The sequence below is a fragment of the Misgurnus anguillicaudatus genome, chromosome 17 (assembly GCF_027580225.2).
Source record: "Misgurnus anguillicaudatus chromosome 17, ASM2758022v2, whole genome shotgun sequence".
NCBI classification, from domain to species: domain Eukaryota; kingdom Metazoa; phylum Chordata; class Actinopteri; order Cypriniformes; family Cobitidae; genus Misgurnus; species Misgurnus anguillicaudatus.
The window spans coordinates 12,124,945-12,142,106 of record NC_073353.2 but is presented as its reverse complement, the minus strand read 5'-3'; positions in this window follow the sequence as shown (position 1 = coordinate 12,142,106).

Genomic DNA, 17,162 nt, shown 5'->3' with positions numbered 1-17,162 from the left:
AGCAGTGAGCACTAATCAAATGCCACTCTCCACTCTCGCAGGAACGACCCAAGGTGTCGGAGAATTGTCAGAGCATCATAACACACTGAGCTTTCGGGCTGGAAACAACATGACTTTTTACGTTTTTAGATGTTATTCGAATGAGAAAAAGCAAGGGCGAAAAGTTTGTGGTAGGTGTGTCACTGGTTTAAATAGTCGTTGGTCGTTTTAGAGAGCAAATGGGCTGGTTAAAATACAAGTAGTACTGCCTAGGCGCAAGTTTCTCCTCTGCGTTTTTTAATGATTCATTAATAGGCGTTTTTGTGCTCGCTATCGTTACGGCTGAGAAATATGGTGGAAATATAAAAATGCTATACTGTCAGTTCCAGCACTGTTCTGTTTTACGCATGATACATATGGCATTGCATTGTAGTTAAGTAAACCGTCTACATTTTGTTTTTAAGGTTATGTGGAGTTAAGATCTGCAATCACATGCTTATTTTCAAGTTAGTTGGGCGTGTGTTTGTGAAATTAACATTATTTTGTAAGCGATCAACCCAGTCAGAATATCCACGCGCCATCTCAGTTTACTGCTCTGACGCATACACATTTCATATGCAGCGCGCGTCGCCTTATATGTTCCTGTATTGGTTTAATACACTAGGACTAACGTATTCGTGGCACAGGTATATTTAAGCATTTGGTTCAAGCACATTTATTTAACGGAGCCTATAAACAACCGAAAGTTAGAAGCATCGTGTGTTATGTAATGCAACCGGTGCTGTATAGATATACACAGTCTTAATTTGTCTGGTGTTACGCGACTGCCTCTAGCGTTCCCTACTATATTTGCGTCTATTTTGCTTGTGTTTACCTTTCACTATACAGACTTTTTACGGCCATTGCATTTTCCGTACAGTACTACGCACTCATACTGCAAGCGACGTGACAAAATAAAATCATTATGAACCAAGCTGTCTTGTGCAAACTCAGGACAAAATCATTACGCTTAATTTTGATTATAATATATCATTGTTGCTTGTCGCTGTCAGTGTAGACGGATGAACAACAGTAGACCTCACCCCGTAAATAAGACATTTAAACCTACAGGTCTGTGCTCAAAACTGTGTCAGTATACATGCATGTGGAAATAGTAAAGCAACTGCATTGGTTTAAGTGGGCATCAGTGATGACGCGTCTGCGCAGCTCTGCTGAGGATTGAGTACGTCAGTGACTGCCCAAGTACGTAGATGGAGATACTTGCTTACTCTCCGATGAACTAAAATGTGCTTTATATCTGTGTGTTACTCAATAAGTACGAGTTCACCTCCCGGGAAAACATGTATTTTCCAACTGAGAACAAACAATGATAGACATTAAATAGACTTTACAATTATTTTATACCATTTTGATTTTGCCAGCACAGCATTAAGAAAATTTAATCCAGTCTGTTTGAGAATTAAGAAATGCTTTTATAAATGCATGGTTGCCAAGGTTACAAATTAATTTAACCCTTTTTTTTACATAATCATGTTATGATACATATCATGTCTATGTTATATTGTATACATTAACATGTAACATTTAAAACTTAAATGATCATTAAAGCAAATCATAAGTCACAGCATGTGTCTGTATCTTTTATCTATTGACCCACAATTAATTATCATCTTATTAATGGTCGGATATGGTCATGAAAATGTCCTACAAGGATTAAATCCTTGTTCAGGGCAAACAGAGTTTTTGCTGGCTCAGCCGTCTAGATTGGCCCTTTATTCGGCAAGGTCAATCATATAGAGCCAGGCATGGGTCAATTACGCCAACAATCCAATGATTTTACCGGAATGACTGTGGAAACGAAATCATAATATCAGATCACATCCTCTTTACTGCTTCTGTCCTCTGCCCATGAATAACTCATTTCAACAACTCAGTTACGGGCTAAGAGTCAAGCCCAGCACTTAATAATGTCACTGATTTTCACACTGTCACCCTTAATAAATAACACATGATCAGTTAGGAGGAAGCAGGTATCAATAGCTGCGTTTCCATTACCCTTCAAATTGCACAAATTGACATTGGGAATTGAAGATACGGCCAATGGAAACACGTCAATTTCACAAAAAAACCCATATATTGCAAAAAAAAATGTATATGTTGCATGAGGTGGTTTTAAGGCAATTCAGAAGATATGTATTTCACAAAATTGAGTATTTCTAATTAATCATACTAAGTAAAGCCCACCCCCATTTAAACAGTTAATTTTTCGTTTTCATAGCACTTTAAATAAACCAAGATCCCAAAAAGCAAGTTTATAATAGAATTAAATCAATTTAAATACTTTTTAAAGTAAATGCTTTGTGTCTTTGATTAATAAAAATGTTTTATTCAGTGCCTTAGACCTATGTTTCATTTTACATTATTTGCAATAATGCAATAAAAACCCCTGATGGACTCACTATTGATAAAAATTTGCCTAACTTGGCATAGCCATGGTGAACAATAGCAGCACTCGACACACTCATCCATGAATAAATTGGAGTTGTGCCCACATTCTGTAACACTTTTAAGCATTAATAAGGCATTAGTCAAATGTAGAGAAGTAAGAGGGGGATACATTTTTGAAAAATGAGGAATATAACACGAACAAAAAAGCAGCACTTCCCTGCTTGATTGTTTTTAAATTATATGTACAGAAACGTACCGAGCAGACTTGTCTGGTCCCCTTCCTCCCTCTCTACATCCTACATGTATGTGCATATGTAATGCGTATGTGTTTATCCCCAAAGTCTTCATGAGTAAAATGCAAATCAGGGCTTCATAAAATTGCAATCAGGTGCATGATTCTTTTGCATTAGGCATGTTTATAGACATGCAAAGTAGTAAACACGGATAAGGATGTACACACAGAATGCACATAAGGCCCATCTCAGATCCATCTGTTTATACTGATCCTTCTACAGTAGGTTATTTATTGCAGCATGCATATGTATCAGTTCGAAATGTACACACTTTGATTCGTTAATTTACTAGTTAATTTAATGCCCATCAAACTCTTATTTACAAGGCTGTAAAGACGGCTATTCTGGAGCGCCGCTATAAGAGGCTCTTTTCTGTTTACTATCTATTTACAATTAAAACAGATGAGTAAAATTCTAAGTCAAACATATAAAATATTTGTGAGGGATAATTGAGACACAAATTAAACAATTTTGCGGGCATATATGATTTCTGCAATTGATTCCAGAAGAAATTATTACAGCTAAATAAGTGTTTTACTTTGGATGCACATTTTATAGTAATGCCATGTATCATGTAATTTTTCTGGCAATGCACGTTATTTTCTTTCTGACCACTTCAGCATTGGCTTAATATTGTATGTTTACATGCAGAAATTATGACTGGACATTTTTTAGACATACTATCAGGGTAAGGTACATTTCTCTGGTACAAAAAAATCAGTTTTTTATAATTAATGTCTGGATTCAACAGATGGTTGATTTCTCCATGATGTTATTCTGTCCTGCAGGCAGTTTTTGTTCTTATCAGGTTTCTTATAGAAACGCTTAAGATTTAATTATACTACACTATATGCAAATAGTTCATGTACAGCACAAAGGTCAGATAAGTCCTAGGGAACACATATCTGGACAAATATGTATCGTACCTTTATTCCACAAGTGTATGCCAAATGCATAAATGTAAATAACCAAACCTAATTGCCCATGTTGCACTGTGGCACAAAAAGACAGATATTGAAAAAGAAACTAAACAGTAAATAAAAATAAATAAAAAAAGGATAGATTTATAACTTTGAAAAATTGCTGCTAAATTGTCTTACATCAGAGTCCCAAAATTAACCTGTTCATGATTTCACAAACATTGGAAAAGCTTAATAATTAGATTTCTTTAGATACGTCTTACTTTCTTTTGCATTCATTTGAAAATGAAAGTGTGTGGTCAGCTCAACCTTCCCACAATGAAAGCTACATTGCCTCACAAGGAAAACAGATTAATAAACATAAAAATTAATTAGACAGGTTACCATAAAAAAGAAGAAATGTTAGTGGTTGAGGTATGCATAAAACAAAAATACAATAATGCTTGCTATTATAAAATTAATATCACCTCAAGATATGAAAACAAATATGTCTGTTATTATATCTAAAATGTTAATTGAAAATAAACGATCCTCCATGTTGTAAATGTAAGCGTGCCTGTGTACATTTACACACGGATTCTACAACAGCCATCTGACACAGCTTTACCTCCCCTTGAATTAGTTGACCTCTTATTTTTTTCTCAAGTATGTATGAATCCTTTTCAAAACCTCAATAGATAAATCTATCCAAATAATTATTAACGGAAGACAATAAGCAATACAGCCCTATTTCACTTGCAGTAACAGTAAGCACCTATGAATACTGTGCAAAAGGGTTTATATAATTAGTGGAATTAGCATTAACACAGTGACTGTGTATGCTGATAATTTAACCCTAATCTGTTAAACGGAGATTGATAACGATCCAGAAATCAACATTACTTATTTACACCACATACGCTTCTTCTAGATGTCCTAATTATTGTATATGTACCCAACCCCTTAATATGTACCCCAAAAGAAAAGAAGAATTTAAATGATTTAGTATCTTGTTTTGCTTAAGTTCATGCTGTTTTCTACATATCAGGACATATCCTACTATGCATTATGGAGAAAGAGACAAAGAACTCAATTTATGGTCATGTAAAATGAATTTGATTCAATTACACTGTTGTTAGAGCATCCGCCCTCTCTCATCAGATATTCTCCCTGTAGCATCAATATTCATGCCCCATTACATGGATGTGCAATTCTAGAGATGTATAGGTTTAATAAATGAGTCTATGATGAATATCTGTAAGACGTAATTTGTATTCATAGGGTTTAGAAACAAAGATAAAATACTGTCTTGGCGAATGTTGAAATCTCACCTTCTGTATAAGGTTTGTTTATGATGTTTTGTGTGTTTTTTTATACTTATATCTTATATTCAACCCATTTTTATGAAAATCGTATTGTAGGCTATATAGCATGCAGTTGAAAAGTCATGCAATACATATGCCAAAGTCCAATTTTGTGTGCATATCATTTGCCAGTCCTTCCCACTGACTTAATACCATGCATCTTTTGTGTCATTTTTGTATTGATTTCTATTTTTTTTTCTTTTATTACCATTGTCCCTTGGGATTGTGGTTAGATAAAGTTTGTGTTACATTTCAGACATAACCCAACTTTAAAGGACAAGTTCGGTATTTTACACTAAAAGCCCTGTTTTCAGATTGTTTATGATGAAATAAAACGGTTTTGACTGAAATTTGGACATATGATGCTGGCCCGAGAATTTTCGGGTGTTTGTGGTTTTACCCCCCACCTTTACAATGGCTGCATAGGTGCACTGGAACAATCCTTCCTAAAAAGCATTAAACTTTCGTTTATAAAGCTGTGAAACTCACCGAGTGGTCAGGGGTGTTTACTGATATGCTCACACAAAAATCGCTGCAAAAGATGCTTAATTCTAACCTTAAATTCAAGCAAGCATGGCTTAAACATAGAGAAAAAATGCAGAAACCAACATATACAATGACAGGTAGCACTTTATTTTACAGTACGTATACTTACCTTGTACATATATGGTAAATAAGTTGTACTTACCGACAAATGTGTGGAACTTACTTTTAGGTATCTACATGGTAAATAACTGGTATCATTTCTGTACTTACCAGTGGTACATACTTGGTAGTTATTATGTAACTCTAGATTAGTGCTGGGTAATAACAGATACATACTTACTGTACTTACAAATAAATGTACAATTTAAGTTTTTAGCATTTACAGACAAGTTAGGGTAAATGACAGGTATTTATAGTGTACATATATGATAACTAAAATCAAACACTTCTGTACTTACAAATTGTATATACACAATAAGTGTGTACTAGTGAATGTACCCAGTAGTTAATGCGTATGATAGTCAATGGTTGGGTTTGCCTGACAATGACATGTATATGATGCTACATCTTAGGTGGTAGGTCCTATGTAATAACTGTGTAAAAAGCAACACTTTATTTTACAGTCCTGTTTCCATGTAGTAACCATGGACGTACTAGTGAATATACCCAGTAGTTAATCCATACGGTTATTTAATGCTTGGTTTAAAGGACAAAGATACTGAGTCTGAGTACCAAAATGGCACATCAGTAATGTTTGTTCTTAGTTATCATATACATATGGTATAAGTATAACTTACACTTGCCTGCAGGTACCACACACTTATCGTGTATATACAATTTGTAAGTACACTAGTGTTTCACGTTAGTTACAGTATACATACACCATATGTGCCAGTCATTAACTTACACTGGCCTACAGGTACCACACACTTATTGTGTATATACAATTTGTAAGTACAGTAGTGTTTGATATTAGTTATCATATATGTACACTATAAATACCTGTCATTTACCCTAACTTGCCTGTAAATACTAAATGCTTATATTGTACATTTATTTGTAAGTACAGTAATGTTTCTTGTTAGTTACAGTATACCTACACTATAAGTATGTATATGTTATTACCCAGTACTTACCTAGAGTTACATATTAACTGACAAGTATGTACTACTGGTAAGTACAGTAATGATACCAATTAATTATCATGTAGATACATAAAAGTAAGTACCACACATTTGTCGGTAAGTACAACTTATTTACCATATATGTACAAGGTAAATACATGTACTGTAAAATAAAGTGCAACCCAATGACATCCTAACCCAAATCCCAAATCTAATTCCAATCCCAAGCAACAATGGTTAAAAATAGAAAAAATATATGAAATTACACGTATATAAAAACACGAAAAGATGTGTGGTAATGAGAAGGACTGGCGTATTATGCACGCAAAATTTGACTTTGGTTTATGTAATGCATAACTTTTTAACTGAGTGCATTTGATGAGAATGGGTTTAGTAGTTATAGTTTATAGACCTCATGTGCTGTTTTAGATTATTTTCACAGTACATTTAGATCATATTAAAGATGCAGTGTGTAAATTGTAGCGGCATCTAGTGGTGAGGTTGCGAATTGCAACCAATGGCATAGTCCACTGCTCACCCCTTGCTTTTGAAACACATAGAGAAGCTACGGTAGCTGCCACCGGACATGTAATCGTCAGAGACAACAAAAAAATTCCGTTAAGGGCTTCTGTAAAAATATGACGGCACAAAATGGCGCCTGGCTTTCCTCTTTGTATGTAGATAAAAAGGTATAGGGGTAGTTTAAAGGGATAGTTCACTTTAAAATGAAAATTCTGTTATTATTCTGTCATCCTCATGTTGTTCTAAACCTGTATGAATTTCTTTTTTTTTTAAAGATGAACACAAAAGAAGATATTTTGAGAAATGATGGTAAACACACAGCAGTAAGTGACCATAGACTTCCATAGTATGAAAAAATATTTTGGAGGTATTGTGATAAATGATGAAGAAAATATTTTGATAAATGATGGTAAGCACAAAGTTGACGGTACCCATTAAATTCCATCATATTTTTTTATACTTACTATGGAAGTCTATGGTCACATACTGCCCATCAGTTCTCAAAATATCTTCTTTTGTGTTCATCAGAAAAAGAAATTCATTCAGGTTTAGAACAACATGAGGATGAGAAATGATGACAGAATTTTCATTTTAAAGTGAACTATCCCTTTAAAAGATCCTAAAATTTACCATTTAGGTACAGATATGTATACATTTGGTATCAATATGTACCTTTGAGGTACTACTTTTCGTAAGGGTCCCGTCCCAGTGACAATTAGAGACCATTTTTGACAGTTTTTTCTGACAGTGTAAGGTCTCAAATATAATTTTTCTTATGAAGGATATTGAAAGATCTATCAACTTGTTTTTAAGCTAGTAAAATAGCTTTAGGGGGCATGTACACCAAAGCATTTAAACGCGGTTGAAAACGGCAGGTGGATGCCAACTGTAGGCACTTCCCAGCGTTTTTCGACTGGGTGCTTGGTTGCTATAATATTTCTGCTTTGTTTATCAGTCGTTGAGCAATGAACCGGTTGGTTGTTGTGGTATTTGTCCCGCCTCTCCTCCACTGTGATTGGACAGCTGAGTGAAAAGTGACATTGACAAACTGAGCGTTTTACCCAAAGTTGAACATTTATCAACTCGGGCACTAAGTGTGGAAGTAGTAAAGCTTGGACAAAACCTGCCTGCTGCTGCTATTAAAAAAACATGCTTTTCCATTGGAAACCATTGAAAACATATACCAGCTGCAGGTGTAAATGCCTTTGTGTACAGGCCCCCATAGAGTCATGGCCTTTGATCATTCATTTATTCATTAATTTATTCAACTGTCAGCCATTATCGTCATAGAAATTGTATAAATGTTATGGTGTGTATACAAACTACTGACTCCATTTGAAGCCAGTAAAAAACAGAATATTCAGAATTCCTTAGAGTCAGATGTGTATGTGAGAAAGTAACAGTAATATTTCATAAAGTTCTGTAGTGAAACTTGTGAAGATCAATCCCCGCTTCTCTCTCTCTCTCTCTCTCTTACGATCTCAGTGTGTAAACTGAACTCGTTCTCAACTTCTCTTCCGTGTTTGCGGGGGTGGTTGTGTGCACCTGCCACTCTCCTCCACACAGTCCCACACCCTCTTCCGCCTCTGCATCCCACTCAGTCCAGAGCTGACTGGAGGATGAATCATTCCTCAGTCAAAGAAAGGAGTGCGGGAGCCTAAAATGAGGAGAGAAGTAAAGATCATTGATCGTCAGACTTAATCTCTGTGCAGCAGAGATACACATTCTGTTTTTGGGCTGTTTGTAGGAGTGGGATGCTGTGTGCTCGTGTCTTCCGAGAGATAGGAAGGAAGCAAAACATTCGGGGGAGGCAGGAAGGAAGGAAGGAAATGTGAAAGAGCCGGAAGTCGATTAATCTGACAGACTGGCTGTTATGTCACTGCTGATCAGAGCATTGACACCATTGAGTGAGATGAATAAATGTGGTACATAACATCCGAATAGCATATATAGTCCAAGAGGAAGTCCAGAGATCATCAATAAACAAGCGCGCATGTTTTGGATGTTAATTTTTTTACATGGCCTGAAGATAATTTCTAAGAAAGTGATAGAATGTCATATAAGGTTAAATGCTGTTAGCTTTAATTCCTTTAGGGAGGGACTTTAAAAGTCCCTCCCTGCAATTATATCTTGCATTTCCCCAGAGGTCTTCATGGCAATGAAATTCATAATATATATATTTTTTTTTTCTTTCTTTTTTTTTTGCTTAAATCTCCCATTTTTATTGTTTTTGTAAAAACAACCTCCGTGATCTCATATTTTAAGAATTTTAAAGTAAATCTCAACACCTTCTTTAGGTTTGCCAGGATCAATTTAATCCTAAAACAAAGTTATAGAACCAGCGAGCAATACAGTTTTCCTTTAGGAATTCCCTCTCTTGTTGTGGGGGTGCTTAGGTTATGTTGAATATTGATGGGACCATCCCTGGATCTACACATTTTCCATAGTGACCCAGATTCCTTTAGGGGGAAACCTCACTTCATATAATTTCTTCTATACAGATGACCTTTATCATGTTTATAGGGAAAACCACACAAACTTAATGTCTCATAATTCAAGAGGTGAAGCAAATGTGTGACTGGACGATATTGATCATGCGAATGTGGGTCGTCTCTGAAGCAATGGGGCCGCTACAATGAATGAGGGGCAACTTTTGCATCTAGCTGAGTAGGTGGAAGTCAAGCAGGTTAGATGATACAACAGTAAGGATATCACTGCTCCATTGTTTCGTCTCTTCATAACATCAATCTTCAAACGGGCCGCACTGTTGAGCAGGTAACCTTAGACAAAGGCATGACAAGGTAAATCACCTTATTTCAATGCAAACAGCTTTATGTCATGCACGTGAGAGACTTCATTGATTATGGACTGGATTATATAAGATTCCAGTGAAGAACAAGTGGGCAACTGGGGTTTTCCAACTAAAGTTTTTTTGACAGGCTCTGCATGGGGTGATTTCTGAGAACTGATTTCTTCATCTCTCTTTATTTGACGGCTGTCAAAAGTGGAGCACACAGGGTCATTCATTGTTCCATTACGGTGAATCAACTAGGTAAGATGTGAAGAACAATGGCTTCACTTAAGCTCCTTGTATTGCAAGCATCGCATAACACAAATCTGCAGACAACATCAAAGTGAGTGCTAGGTCAGAAAATAATGAAAGAGAACCTGCCTAAACAATAAAGAGGCAACTGAAACAATAGCCCTGTTGTGAATCCTAGTGATCTGCCAAGCCCAAGAGATTGAATGAGATGAAAACTAAAAAGTGACTTGAAAGAGCTTTGGGTTTAAGAAAAGCGTATTGAAAATAAAATGCATTATTATTATTATTATTATTATTATTCTTTTTATTGTGTGGACATCACATTTTTTTGTTGTTTGCACCATAATACTTAATTCTGAATTGGAACCTGTTGTACACAAATGTGGACAAGTACACTGCTTCATGTTCAAAGAAAAATATTTGGTTATTATATTTATTGTTTCTTTTTAACCCCAAATAGCTGGAAGAAATCTGAAAAAAGACCAAAGCTCAGGTCTTATGAGGTTAATTCTCTAGGAGTGTTGTAGTACTCAAGGCCGGTCTTTATCTTGTTTTTCATATCACTAAATTGCCGGTGCATTGTATGATTTTGTTAACATCAATAATGTGATTGGATATAAACTTATCACTTGTGCTGGGCCTGAAATAAATGGAAATTGCTATCAAAAACATCATGACTGCTTATCCGAAGGGCACAAATTAAAAAGAAGTGTTCGGAGTGTCATGTTTGTTGCTTGCGTTTTCAAAATTGCGTCATGTAAACCCTGTGCATCACGTGTTTTGTCAAAATAAGTGCCTGCTGCACACGCGTCAAAACCGTTTATGATAAAAGAGACGCTCACGTTTACAAAATACACGCAAGACACTCCCTTAACAGTAAACTTTGATTACGCATGAGATTATGCGAGTATCTGGCAAACGCGAGCGTCTCTTTTATCATAAACCCTTTAGACGCGACTGCAGCACTATTTTGACAAGACACGTGATGCACAAAGGATCACTCGATGTATCGAACACATATTTTGAAATTACGAACCACACACATGATGGGCTACATACATACATGTTGTGACGAACTTCGCAACGGGCACCCTCGAAAAAAAGAAGTCACCGCCCGCCACTGTCCAAAAAGTAAACAAATCCAATATAATTTAGCATTGTAAAAAGAGCAAGAGAGCTGTTTTCATAAATATGAGCACAACTGTAAACATTTTTATACAAATTCATTAAACATGCAATTGATTTTTTTTTATTTTGTATATTGTAATTTCGTGACTTTTTTTGGTTAGGGTTAAGTGGATCGTTTCATATGAAATTGCTACCCAGTCTCACAAAATTATGTCCCTATAGTCACGTAATTTTTTGATTATTTTTCGTGATACTGTCACGAATTTCCGCGTTTTTTCGTGATCGTATCATGAATTTCTGTTTATGTGTCATTGTCACGTATTGGTTACTCAACTGCTTTTTCCTATTTTCAAACCATTTTCGCTTCGGTTTAGGGTTAATTAGATGTTTGCATTAGGATGTTACTTGAAGTATTGGTTTATAAAAAAATTTCTGATTTATTTTTTTATATTTTCTAAATTTTAAAACATTGTCGCCTGGCGTTAGGGTTAGAGTTGGGTTCGGGTAAGGATGTCATTTTATGTAAATCTAACCCTAAACTGAAGTGAAAATGGTAAGAAAATAGGACAAAACAGTTGAGTATCCAATACGTGACAATGACACATAAACAGAAATTCGTTATACGATCACGAAAAAACGCAGAAATTCATGACAGTATCACGAAAAAGAATAAAAAAATTATGTGAATATAGGTACGTAATTTCGTGTGACTGGGCTGAAAATTGAGGACTGCTGGTCTTGCCTTGGTGTCAACAAAGATAGCACTGTATTTAAATTGGATTTTTTATTGTAACACTTTACAATAAGGATGTATAAGTAAATGCATTAACTAACATGAGCAAACAACAAACAATTTTTGCATGAATGTTTGTTAATTCCAATAAAATTATTCATGTTAGTTCATGGTGCACTAATGTTAACAGATTGATTTTAAATATGTGTTTAATGCTACAAATGAACTAAGATGAATAAATTTGTAGATTTATTGTTCGTTTATAGTTCACGTTAGCTAATGCATTAACTAATTGTTAACAAATACAACCTTATTGTAAAGTGTTACCCAACTTTGCATTTGGAAGGCACTTTGATCTAAAATGACCTACTGTACACTGTAGTGGATTCAAGGTATACAAATCATTAGTATGTACAGTACGTTCGCTGCATGGAAATTAACCCTGCAACTTTTCTGCTGCCAGCTACAGCAACACCTGTACACATGCAGGGGACTTGACTCATAATTGTGTCTTATATAGTTTGACATTAAGATGCTTGGTAAAACCAGTGGTAAAACTGATAATAATTAAATTAGATTTTACTTACCATATTAAATCAAATATAAGTTTGTTATATGTTTTCGGGCTTTGTCCATCATTTTGGATATAATTTCCACTAATCTTGACTTAGGCTATAATTACTTTATCAAAGGACAATGAGACCACTTTAGCAGCTTAACTAAGCTCTCAAAGCTTCTTTAAAAAAAAAAAAAAACGTATTGTATTTTACTGTAAAAAAGCAGGTAGGCTAAAGCAGGGTGCGACAAGGTTTTTCAGATCATTTTAAACACCTTTACATTTCATGTCAGTGGTCTAAAGATTTTCTTTGCCTCCGAGATCAACAAAGATGAAAACTGATACTGTAAGAAGATAATTGTAAACAATCAAAAGCAAAGCAATGCTGTTGGCATAACATGTGACCATGCCTGCAGCTTTAATCGTTCTTTTTTTTTTCAGACTGGCCCCTGTGGCGATCTCAAGAGGAATCCAGTAATGATGGTTGGGTTTCCATCTGCCTTACTATTACTTCTCCTCTCTCCATCCCCCCACCCTTTCTCCTCCTTTCCCTCATGACTTGGTGGAGTTCATAGTAGGTCACATACAGGTGTCCAATCTCGTCTATTCTCTACCTCCACTCTCGCCTTTTTTGCGTATGGTGGCCTGGGGCTTTTCTTAAGAAATGACCAATAACACAGGGGAGCAAAAAAGAATAAATAAAAGGCAGGATTGGAGGGAAAATGCTCAGATGCACTACAGTCTACAGTACATAAAAAAGCTCCATGTGGCCTTAGAAAACAGTCTTATAATAAAAGTATTTTATGGTGTACAAAGGTACACTGGAAGGTCTAAGGGGTTTATATTTGTTAATGGTATTAAGTGTTTATACATTACAACGTCATTGTCTGTGTTTTAAAACATAATGGGGGTTTTGGTAAATAATTGTCTCTTTTTCAGTTAATGAGATGGAAATTGAATTTAATTGACCCACAAGATGTTGATTTACAATCTGCAGTTGTAATGACAAGATGAGGAATTCAATTACTTGCAATTCAAACAACTTTTATTACAAAGAAAAAATAAAAACATTATTATTTTTGACTAATTGTCCATATTTAACTCATTCCCCGCCAGCCTTTTTTTTTGAAAGTTGCCCACAAGCATTTTTTGTGATTTCACAAAAGTTCCAGGAAAATTTTATTCTAAAAATATACTAACACACAAATATATCAAATGAAAGAACAGACCATCTGCTTTCAAACAAAGTCAACGAAAAAAAAACTTTCATCCAATCTATTTATTTTCCTCTGCTTATAAACTCTTAAATATGGGTTTTTTTCTTAAAAAATACAAATCTCTGAGCAAAAAAAATGAAATAATTGCATTTTTGTGAAAGAATTTTTATTAGAGATCAGGGGTGCGTTTCCCAAACAAGCGACATAACTCGTTGCTGAATGACCATAGTACGATGCATCGTTGGAGAAACGAACTACCTTGTCATGACTGTTTCCCGAATGCATAGTAACTTTGTCGCACATTCGTCGTTTGAACGATGTTGGTTTAACAACATAGTGATGATGTCACGTGGGGGAGGTGGAGTACTTATTAATCTGTGCGAATTGATTTAATGTCAGATTAGTGCTGTAATTAACATATATTGCATCGGAAGACTGATTTTGTTATCGTGATTTAGTTATCTATTGTTTATTTTCAAGATATTTAATTCACGCGCAAGTTCCCTCTTACGTCACTCCTCCCAGGGATTCGCACATGCGCAGTTTTCAAATGCAGCGCTTTCATTCTGTTTACAAATTTAAAGACTTAAATAAAATTGTAATATATTTAGAATGATGGATATTGACTGTACTACATGTTTTTTGCTTATTTTGTTCAAAAGCATGATCAACATAAGTCTATATATGATAATAACAAGGAACGATGCTTCTAACGACAGGTCAAGAGCTGTCGTTCCAACGACACAAGTTAGCGATGCAGTTTGCGAATGTTCGTTTGAACGATGGTTTCGGGAAACACCAAAACCTTGAACGATGTTAGTAACGATGGAACTTACGATGTTCGTTGGCTAACGATGCTTTTGGGAAACGCACCCCAGAACGATTATTAAAACATACACAGAGTTTAAAATTAGTAATTTTTTTTGCTTCAGTTTTTTATAAATTGTGGTATTACAGATTAACATAAAACCTCATCAGGAATTTTTTTTATGGAAATGTTTCTCTTAATTGACGAGCTAACTCGAGAGTCCACACTATGCTGCTCCTGTATTTATGTAATCCAATGGATTCAGTGATGCAGAATGACTTTGAGACCTTTTTAAACTTGATTTGGCTTGTTGTGTTAATTTAGCCTATTCTGCCTCCCAGATATGTTCTGTATGCTATTGTGTTCATTAAATAAATGGTAATGTTACTTACGGACACCTATTCAGCCTGCTGTTCTGTGCTATTGTTTAGTTGAATAACTTGCCTTTCCAGATTTAATGTCTGTTCTTCGGCTTAGATTTTGTAAAATCATTTTCTAAATAAATGCGCCATATAGTCCACTGCGACTTATATATGTTTTTCCCTCTTCAAAACGCATTATTGACTGATGCGACTTTATAGTCCGGAGCGACCGAAAAAATACGGTATACAATCTAAAAATGCTGGGTAGTTCAACCCATGGTTGGGTAAAATATGGACAAACCAATGCTATCTCATGATAATTTGCACAAATTTTAGTCCATTTTTGAACGATTTGTTTTATGCCTCTGTGATGATGGTCTTAGGTGCATAGTTAGGGGTGGGATTTCTTTGTTGTTTTTTTATGATAATCAAATGTTTTGTATGAATTCATACGAATTAGCCACGTCATTAAATACATAGAAATTCTCATGAGATCAGGCTGGTTGGTTTAAATGAACAGAAAATGTCCATATTTGATGCAACCATTGAAACAACCCAGCCTAGGTTTATTTAAACCCATCCATATTATAACAAACATGAAACAACCCAACACTTGTATATGATTCATGTATTGTCTTTGTCACTGTATTTTAAGTGAAATGGTGAATAAATAATAATACTTTGTCTTGTTATAACTTCATATAAGTGAATTCATCATTCAGGAGATAAAATTTATAAGTGCAAGTTATATCGTGTCTATCTGAAACACTCTACAGTCAAGCCCTTTTAATACTGCTTGTGTTTGTGTGAAAACATTTCAAGACTCATCCAAGAAAAAACAAAAAAGCAATGGAACAATGGCATTTTCAGCCAGCGAAGTGAGAGAGTCAATGTCCAGACAAGCTCTTAGACAGCAGCCATGTGTAGCAGACATAAAAACAAGAACGTTATGTGATATCACAGATAATTCCGAATTAAGCATGAATGCTGTTTTAGTGCCAGGATAGCATTAGCTATAAGCCGAGTGCACTTGGGTTTATCAAGAAAACATATACACTTTAAAAAATGTTGGGTTATTTCAACCATTGAACCCAATGACTGGGTTTGCCCCATTTTGATCCAACCAGAGTTTAAAATAACCCAGCATTGTTAGTGTGTACAGAAAACATGATGGCACTATGTTTGGTGATACATACAGTATTATTGGAAAAGCTGTCAGACTGTGGCTGCTGGTTTGGCATTAGCACCCCCTTTGGTTTGGGCAATGGTTACTGTGCTATTTTACCTTATACCCACTGTGGGCAACAGGCCATGCAGGACACAAAAATATGTAAGAGAAAGATTACTGTAAAAATCATTTTAAACTTATATACACATAGAAACCTTAAAAATAACAACAACCCACAACATTCTCTGTAAATGCACTGCCAAGACAGCAGAAATGTGAGAGCTCTTAGGATGTAATTATATATTTCAATGAGACACAAGCGCAGTCTCCACTGCATCATTTTTTTCAACTCACTGAGGTCATCTGAGGATAAATCTGCTTCTAACAGGGCAGGACTTCCATTCCTGTAACAGTGATTTCACATCACTTCACGTCAGCCATTTATGGGACGACAAATCAAGAGGTTCTCTGTGTTTTGGGTGTGTTTGAAAGAACAGAAACATTCAGAGACTTTGAATGACAATGGCAATACAGTAATTTTGCAGGAGAAGAACAGGGCTAAATTATACATTATGGGTTATTAAATGAAATGAATGTTCCCTTTCAGTCGGTCACTACGACGTCACGTCGTGACCGACGAATTGGGAACTCGCATAGAGAGACCAATCAGCTTCGCTTGTATGTAAAAGAGCCAATGAATGTTGGCATGCAGTATTTGCATAATGCTGGCTCCACCCCGCCAGGTGGGTATAAATGCCAGCAGCAGACTGCATTCAGTAGCTTTTCGCTTCGGAGCCATCAGCTTTGCACTGCTGAGTCAGAAGCAACTTGTGTGTGTGTTATTTAGTAGGAACCTGTGCGTGGTAGTTGGCGTGACAGCGCTACAGCGGCTTCCACTGCCTGCGTTCATTTTGAGTTTAAAACCAGAGCGTGTGGTTACTGTTCCCCTGTGTGCTTCATCTTCCATCTGCACTAAAAGAGTAGTTTCCTCACAAAAAGAGCTGCACAGTGATTTGTGTCTTTTTAAAGACT